Consider the following 9,608-nt stretch of genomic DNA (forward strand, 5'->3'; position numbering starts at 1 on the left):
CCTTGTGAAGACCTTTTCTTGCCTTCCTCTCTGTTGAGGCCAGTAATAAAATTCCCATGGATATCGGTGGAGCAAGATATTCTTGTGTGGCACAATTTCGTAGTCAGGGACACTTACAGTGAGTAAAACTGGTGGTACTGGATAAACAAGATGGAAGTACAGGTCAACATAAGTGCCTTTCTAACTTTCCTGTAAAAGGGGGAGTTTCGTAACTAAATTAATCATAGAATCATAGAATACCAGGTTGGAAGGGACCTCAAGGATCATCTGGTCCAACCTTTCTTGGCAAAAGCACAGTCTAGCCAAGACTGCCCAGCACCCTGTCCAGCCAAATCTTAGAAGTGTCCAATGTTGGTTCCAGTCTTTTCTCTAATGTTATTAAGTTTTGCTAACCATGGTCTTAAACCATGTGATTAAGTTGCAAAAAAATAGCCTGGGTTAGCAGCTCACTGGTCAGTTAAAAGCAACCCCACTTCCCCAACAAAAACTCAAATAGTCGTTTTTGAAGTCTTTAATAGTGCTATGTCTGAGTTTTCTGGGATTAATACAAATGCAGTAAGTCTCATATTCCAAAAATTCAACAATCTCTGTACATGTGATTGGTAATACAGGAATATAAATCAAAAGGTTTGCTTTCACTGTTGTAATGTTGCAGTTTAATAAGCACAGAGTCTCTGGGTTAAAAAGAAAAAGAACCTGCAAAAATCTCTGCTGTGTTTTGTGAGTTCAGAATTAATGGAGACCAAAACGTTTACTTCAGCAGAAGAGATGGCTAAAAATAAAATGATACCAGAAAATGTAAGCATAATGCCCAGAAACATTTCTCTCGTACTTAGAGGCAAAATTACTTTCTTGCATAGGAGAAAATAATAGGATTGCATTTCATCAATCACATTCCATTCCATATATTTTAGGCTTAGTGCAAATATAAAAACAAAACAAAAATCAAACTGCATATGGGTTGTTCTGTAATGAAGTATGCTGTTTATGAGAGAATAATATGGATGTTCTGAAGAGAATCTCAGAAAGAAAGCACAAGTGACTTTTAAAGAGATTACCTGTCCCTTGTTCTCCACCTATTTTAGTTACCCGGGGGAAATAAGGGTGAAAAAGGTAAGCTGAAGAGAAGCATAGCTTCTTCTGAGCAGTACGATCTGTAATAGAAGTATTTGTAATCGCGGAACGAAAATTAGCCAAAGAAATTATTTCTGGAAACAGAAATGTTACAGCACTGTGAATCTAAAAGTTAGATGAGAGAGAAATAATGTGATGATTCATTCATTCTTCATCCAAGCCCTGACTGCTTTAACAAATGGCACAGTATAAATAATATACTAGGCATCATGGGATTGGGTGCCAGTGATTTGTTTGCTGGCATGTTGCATATCAATATCTACTTTCAAGGCTAAAGTTCAGGTTTGTGCCGTGTCTCTTCATCTGTGTTTTTGTCTCCAGCATGAGAAACCATTGGGCTGGTTCTGCCTGCAGCCTCACGTGGGTTGCTGGGGGCTGTGGGGCAGACGGGGCTGCAGGCTCTGCCAGCAGATACCAGGAGAGAGGTCCTGAGAACCGGGACGTGAGCTCCCCTTTCCATCAGCCCCACTGCAGAAGGGAGAGAGAGGGCAGGGTGGAGCACAGGGAGCAATGTAGATGTGGTACAGAGCCCAGACATTTGGTATTCCCAGCCAGCCACCCCTCCCCAATATCTCCAGTAAAAGCAACTGAAAAAATGTGGTCTTTTCCTGTTCCTGAGGTTCTTCATCAATCACAACCAAGACTCTGTCACACCATTTTCAGGAAAGAAGTCAAGTGCTGGTCTATTCCTCTTGCACTGCAATCCGAATTTAGGTCTTTATCAATGCAAAATGTGCATGATGCTGACATGACTTCTCATGTAAAACACACCATCAGGTTTTTATGACATGAGTTGGCCTTGATTTGAGGGATGTGAAAGATGGACAGTTCACCCTTCATTGCAGCCAGCACCGTTTTGAAGCATTAGTCCTGCGTTGCTGGTAAACATCAGTTTTTCCCTTTACAAATACAAAACCCTGTGCTATAACTTAAGACTTGGATCAAGTAATGAAGTAATTACTCCAAAAAATAAACCTTCTTCCTCCTGCCAAAAACTGAGAACAGCTAAGTCCCGTCCTTGATACTCTTGTCACTGTGTGGTTGCTGCTTGCCCTGCTTCCCAGAACCACAACTAGCTTCAAGAAGATCAGCTTGTTTCAAGAAGAGAAGTCCAAACTAGCCCGTGCCGTTACGCAGTGAGTGTGGTGTTAAATATCTCCTTGCAAGGCCTTTAAATATGGAAGAGTGGCCAGTGAAAAATACATTGATAGAGATGTGTGCGTTTCTGTTAGTTGCCCAGCAGGGAGAGAAGCAGGGAGGAAAAACAGTGGGTTAATTTTCCAGAGAGCAGCTCCCAGAAAGTTTCACAAGGGGACAAGAAAGGTGACATTCATAAATAATATAGAAATGGCGTTTGGTCTGCATCTGTGAGACTAACGTTATTCCTGTCTTGCAGGAGGTAAGCGACATGACCTGATAGGAAAAGAATTGGATTATTTACTTCTTTTTAATTAGTCATACTTTTATTTTTAAAGATTAACGCAGAGTGCTGCTTGGCTAGCTGTCCAGGTAAAAAGTTGTAGGTTTGCCAGCTTGTGGATTTTCTCAGCTCTGCTTCTGGTTTTTTCCAGATGAGACAAATGGCTTTAAGACTTTGACCAAAGCAATTAACTTCAAATTCAGAGCTTAAAGGAAAGCCACACAGTTTTGTTGACATTATTTTACTATAAATGCTTTTCTCAAATATATTTCCGCTATTTGCGATAATTTTGCCCATGAGAATTTAGATGTTTGGGAGGAGGAGGAGGAGCTGGGGAAGTAATACAAATGCTGCTCTGCATGGAAATCATATCATGAATTTTAAGGTTGTTATGTGGAAAGAGAAGATGTTCTGTATTTTATGTAGAGAGATGGAGGCCAGAAATGCAGTTATCCTGCTTGGCTGCGTGGGGCAGCTGTGTTCCCATCACTGCTGGGAGTTGAGGACGGAGGCTGGAGGTGGGTGGCCTGCTGGGCATCCGCAGCATCATCTTCAGCTTTTCACCTGCACCTCAGAGTTTAATTTCTACAGCACTTGTTTCACTAACTGAAAGGTCTTACTGTGTTTGGTTGTTATATCCTAGAGGTTTCTTCTTTTTTTTTTTTTTTTTAATTGTCTGTGAGAGGAACTTGTTAATCAAGGCTTTTGTTTTCTCCCAGTGTCAAACACTGACCGATTCAAGAAATAACATGATGGTATTAATTAGATGAGAGCCGTTTTTGAGGAAGTGTTTTGATTTTTGGTTACTGTATTTTCACATTACAAGATAATAGTATGTCAGCAGTTAATAAAGAATATAATAAATATTGTGTATGTGCTTGAAATATTAGCATTTTAATGTCCACGTCCAAGAAATAACATTTTTCAGTAGCATGGTGCCGAGAAAATACTTCTTGTATGTGGGTGGACAAGCAGTAATTGATGCACGTGTACTTGTTTGACCTATAGCAGGTTAAATACAACTTCAGAGGCAGTTGTGCAAACAGCATGTCATCTAGAGCTGATATTACTCCTAGATCACTATACCATCTTTCTCGGCAAACTGCCTCATGCGATGGAGGTTATTAACACCAGGGAGAAGCTAGCTGAAGAGTATGACTGATTAATGTGAGATATTCGAGTTTCTTTCTGCAACTGTCTCAGCAACCAGTCATAGAGATCTGCTTCATACACAGAAAATTAAATTTAAATTACAGAGTCCTGGCTAGAAAATTGTGCAGTTAATCCCGTCCCAAAAAACGAAATTTGATTTTTTTCCACATGAACTCTTGTGTGATTTTTCATGCCCTATTGGTTTCTGCCAGCATTCCCTTTAGTTTAGGTTACTTTATTCCTCCCTTTAAAAGAAAAATAGGGGAAAAAAGGGATATATGTGAGGGAGTTGTTTTGGGGGAAGTGCCTCGCTGCCCCAGAAGTTAATGTGTCCAGTGCAAAAGTACAAAATTACGACTTTAAGGTCCCTTCTGTAAACGTTGCGTGAACCATGTTTTTAAAGGAAAGATTGCCACAGCTAGTGAAGAAGATAGTAGTGTGTATCTGTTGGTTTCCCAAAACCTTTGTTTATACCATGGCTCTAGCTATGGACCCTTCTGCTGTGCTGAAGGAGACCTCTGTGTTTAAATACCAGTTGTTGCATGAATCTCTCTGAACTAAATGGCACATATTTGAATAAGCTTTTTTTTCAGGAGGAAAAATGAAGTAATGTAAGCAGAGACGATAACCAAGCATTTTAGAAAAGGGGAAAAGGAGAATTAGAGGTTTAATTTCCTAGTCCTACATCTGAAAGTATGTTTTCAGACAGTCATTTGGTAACAGTCAATAAAGAGTTTCCCATTGATCTTCACATAATCAGCTCTGTTGAGATCAACTCCCTTGTATTCTGGCCATCCCCTTTTACCGCCTCATCCCCTTGGTTCCCATGACCCTACCATTAATTTATCACTCTCTTTGTTCCGTCCCCTCCCAACACAACCATGCTCCAGCCTCCCCTGCCTTAACCATCGGGCTGTTGGTACTGCCTGCCTCTTCCTGCATGGCCCCGTCTCTCCTCATGTCCTCACGTCCTCACCTCTGTGCTCGCCAGACCAGGTTTTAAATATGCCGAGTTTCCTCGGAGAGCCTTGCATCCTCGGCAGTGCTCTCCAGGCACCATCTGTTCCCAGCATCTCCTTGGCCAACCGCGGGCTCCTGCCTGGCTTTTCTCTGCCTCCTTTCTTCCTGACCTTCCTTCCTGCCGTCTTGGAGCATCATTTTGGACAATTTGCTAGATCTGAGCCTGCATAACCACTAGTGCTTATCAGGAGCATCCTCACCTGACCCTTCTCATCATCTGCTCCTCTCTCTCACACTCATTTCTTGCATCTGGTCCAAAATCAAACCTTAAGCTCCTCAAGAGCAGAGCCTTTTCCTTCCAGGTGCCTTTAGCACCAAGCACAACGGTGCCTGGCTAGTATCATTAAGCACCAAAGCTGTGCAAATAAATAAGAATGGTTTTGATTACACCGTTGAAGTTCTCATCTAAAATAATTTAAACAGTAGTCACAAGCGGTTATGCTGTTTATAATTCATACAATAATTTAGGACTGCTAGTTTCTAACTGTTGTGTAATTTGGATTTACATGCAGTTCTGATGGGGTGAAGTATGTTATTGAACAAGAAAGGAATAAACTATATTCAGAGTAGCTGTAGGGTGTTATGATTTAAAGGAGAGCTGGTGGAATACTACAGGAGAAAATATGCAGGAGCCTTTATACTGTTAATGAATGCACAATGCAGATTGGTGATTTAATTTTTAGATCATTTTTCTCTGGTACCCTCAGGTATAACAGGCTTCATACATAAAAACTGAATAAGATGGTATGTATTTATGCCCAGTCATGCAAAAACTGAATAATCAAAAAAAAAATTTACTTTCCCATATCGTTTATTCATTTGCAATGTTTTTTTTTTTTTTTTTAAATGACGTAGCATTCAAAGAGCACTATCAGAAGGGCACAACCACAATTGATGGTTGAATCCATAGTAGTAACCTCTGAGGCAGCTTGATGTTTATCCATAGCTACAGACTGTCACTGTATTTAAGCCATGACTAGAGCATCATTTTTTGATCTGGCCAGGAGCTTTCTTGAAATAGTCACCATTTCCTTCCTCAGGCAAAGTGGCATATTTTAAAGGTGGTGATATTTTAAACTCTCTCTTGGCTAAGAGACAAATCCCAAAGTCCTTATTATTGCAAGCAGATCTGACTGATGTAAGAAGACCTATTCCTGCAGGGGCCACACCCATAAATAATTGTCAGAAACGACATTATGTGGTGACTTCTAGCTTCACAAAATGTGATGGGTTTTTTGGTTCATTTTTTATATCGGCAAGTTAATGGTAAGCTTTTTCTACCATCCTTTTTCTGAAATGTGAACAGATGTCCAACTTTTTAAGAAGCCACATATTACAATGGACTGCATTTTAAATTATACGACCATATCCGCAGAATGAAGCTGAAAAGCTCTAAAAATACACGAAGAAAATAAGATGCAAACAAAAGAAATTCTGCCTGGCCTTCCAGGTTGTACACCTGCTATTTTAATATTTTTTTTTAATCTCTTAGAACTAAAGGATCGCTTCTTAAATGAATTTGAACAACTCGCCCAAGAGACATTCTAATCCGATCGTGTATTACGATGATACCAGTTGGATGTTATCCTATTAGGCACTCACTGTAAATAAGGGATTTTCCACTGACTTTTAAATCCTTGATTAATGAGAATGCTTGAAGCAGTGTCCTGTAAATTAGCCATAGTGCTAGCAACAGTTGCAATTCACTTAGGAGAACTGATTTGTCTTAAACCTTCCCATCTAAATTAAAAAGCATAAGGAAAAGATAATGTGCAGTAAGTAAAACATATTACTCTATCTTGCATTATTTATCTGTACCCCATGGCTGGCTGAGACCCTTAGGTCTAAATCCCGCTCTCTGTTCAGGTAAATTCCCATCAGTCAGAGCTCTTCTGGAGAAACAACTCTGGTAGCTGGCCCATAGTATTTCTTTAATTTACGTATTCTTTATATTCTTTAGTGTTTTAGCTAATTCTTAATCCCATTTTAAATTGTGTGCAGCAGTCCAATGACTTTCATTTGTAGCTTGGCCTCTGCCATCTCCCGTGCCTTTCACAGCTCCTTTGCCTTTTGGCTGATAAAAATAAGTCTGTGTAGCGGGAAAGAGGTATTTGGGTTTGGGGAAAGGGGACAATGGGGGAAGTTGTGACACATCTGTTAATTTTTACTTAAACTGAAATTCTTTCTGAAATATTTTTCTGAAGAAAACATTTTTCAGATCATCTTACCACTTCCCTTCTTATTCAAATACTAATACTTGATTTATTGCTTACAACAAAATTAGTTTTATACCTAGAATTGACTTGGAAACGTTCATAATTTCCTTTAATACTTTGAGACATTAATGAGGTCTTTCTTGATGTGCTGTATTCACATTTATTTAAGGTACTGTGCGTTTCTGTACCCATAATATACATGCACTTTTATCAGTCAAGAACATCCCTTTGTTCATGTAGAAGCGTGAATACTCTTTCCATAGATTGGAATTACTGTTGCTTTATAAAGACAGTTTTGACACTCCCTCTTAGAAGTAACTGAGCAAAGTATCTCTCATACATTAAGATACTTAAAGCGTATGATTTTTGCATAGTTATTTTCTGGTAATTTTGAATGCACTGCAAACTGTACAGGAAGTAGAGTTACCTAAAGTAAACTGTGACCATACTATCCTTTTTATCAAGAATAATCAGAGACGTTGCAATAATTCTGTAAATCTATCCGATCATTTCACCTCGGTTTGCTCAAGTGACAAGGGTTACTCATCCGTGCATGTACCAAAGCACCCATAAACAAAATTCCAGTTAGACCAGCAGATCTCACAGACTATCGTTTCTTGCTATGACTATTATATGTGCATGTGATCCTCTCTGTTCAATGGAATTTGTGTACAACTTCCCAGTGACCAGTGGGTAAATGTTCAGAATTCTGGCTGCAGGTCATAAAAGTATAGTCTTCTCCAGTGTTAGGGGCAGAACGGAAAATATGACACTATGGTTTCACTGACCAAATTGAAACTGTTTGGGAGATGCATGATACTTTTTTTTACACTTATCAGTACTTTTTTATGCTTGTTACTTGTTGGATTTACAGGACAGAGTTAACCTTTTATGTGCAGGCTTTATCGGTTACCTGGTGGTTTATTTTTTCTTTATGCTTTAGGAGAAACATAGGTGCTTTTCCACAAAGAGAGGAAGATACTGATTTTCAAGCTGAAATTGTTGTATTCTGGGGAAAAGAAATGGACATTAGAAATTCGAGAGGGTCTTTGCAGCTGGCTTTTGTTATAACTCTGTTTTTCTACATGGCAGAAAGAATGGACAACTAGAATACTTTTTTTGATCTTTTTTAACTCTCATTGCAAATCTGCCAGCTAATTTTGGCAGCATTACAGATTTATAGAGTAGTTTCCTCCAGCTATAAATCTTCTCAGCTATAAGGAAAGATAATTTTGTGATTACGGCATCAAACTGTGACATAACAGAGCTGTTGTCTGTAGCCTTTTTGGTTACCTTCAGCAAGTTACTTCATTCTCTTATGTCTCAGTCTTCTATTTGTAAAATATAATATTATTATAATAGGCTTTTCTTTGTTATGCCTCACATATTAATGAATGTATTCCTATATCACTTTCCTACTTCACAGAAGCACTGAAAGCATATGTTCATTAATATTCTTGAAGCATGACAAAGTAAAGCCTATTACTGTAATATGCTTTGCTTTAAAACTTCAGTTCGAGTAATAATGATAAACAACATCGGTTGGGCTTTGGCCCTACTGTACAGAAATAAAATTTTTATGTGTTCAGACTTAAACTGATGAAGGAAAACTTTGATGTATTTTATGTCCCTCCTCTATACTCATGGAGAAAAAAAAAATAAAAATAATGTTTCATATTCACTGAAATGGGTTGTATCTCCTCGTTGGCCTGTGTATCATGCATACAGGAATCCAAGAATGACTTTTTACCTGCTATATCCTTAGCCTCTTGTTTCGATAGGATGTAGTCTTTTTACTCTCTCTGTGTATTTCCTTCGGTGAGGTGAACAGAAGCTTGAAATGGACAGTTATGAAACATCTTGCCCATAGGAAAAGCTTGTTCCTAACCTCGTTAGTAATTGCTTGAGAAATGACTGGGAGCATGACTGTTTATATTTCCCTGCTATTATTTCCCCTAATAACTGTGGATGTTCTTATTACATTTCTAAATGACTGTTCTTCGAGGTGGCTTGAACAGAAGGTATTTCATTTTATCGGTTTCAGATTGATTGCCGCCGTGTTTCATTGAATATCTCCTTGTTCTTGCACTGTATGAAGCGGTAGATAGGAATCCCCAGTTTCTTTTCTTTATAGTGTGTTGTATCGTACATCCCCTGCTTTGTATCCTTTGTCTTGATTAATTTCATTTCTTTATTCAAAGAACTGTCCAAGCTGATTTGGACAGATGTTCCTAGAACCCTTCGGACCTAACCACAGCACTTGGGCAATACTTTACTCATTTAAGAAAATATGATGTTTTGACTTATTTAAGAAAATAAGATAATACTTTCTCAGATTGCATATATTTATTATTGTTTTCTTTCCTTGACTTTTTTTCATTAAGTAGTTTTCAACTCAATGATAGTCATGTTTTCTTCTTTTCCTTTTTTTTGACTCTACATCTGAGAAAGCAAGTGCAATTAATAGAGAAAACCACTACATTTCTGATAGTTTTAACAGCTGCAGGCAGTTCAATATTTTGACTTGTTTTTTTAATGCCCTCAGTGTTTTCAGCAATATCATAGTAGAGATATTGGAGATAAAGAGGGCGGACCAGCAGCCCCAATATACATATTATATCCATCTACTTTCTGTTCTTATTACAGAAAAGCAATAAAATATTTAA

The sequence above is a fragment of the Cariama cristata genome, unplaced genomic scaffold, assembly GCF_000690535.1.
Source record: "Cariama cristata isolate BGI_N322 unplaced genomic scaffold, ASM69053v1 scaffold25426, whole genome shotgun sequence".
Lineage (NCBI taxonomy): Eukaryota > Metazoa > Chordata > Aves > Cariamiformes > Cariamidae > Cariama > Cariama cristata.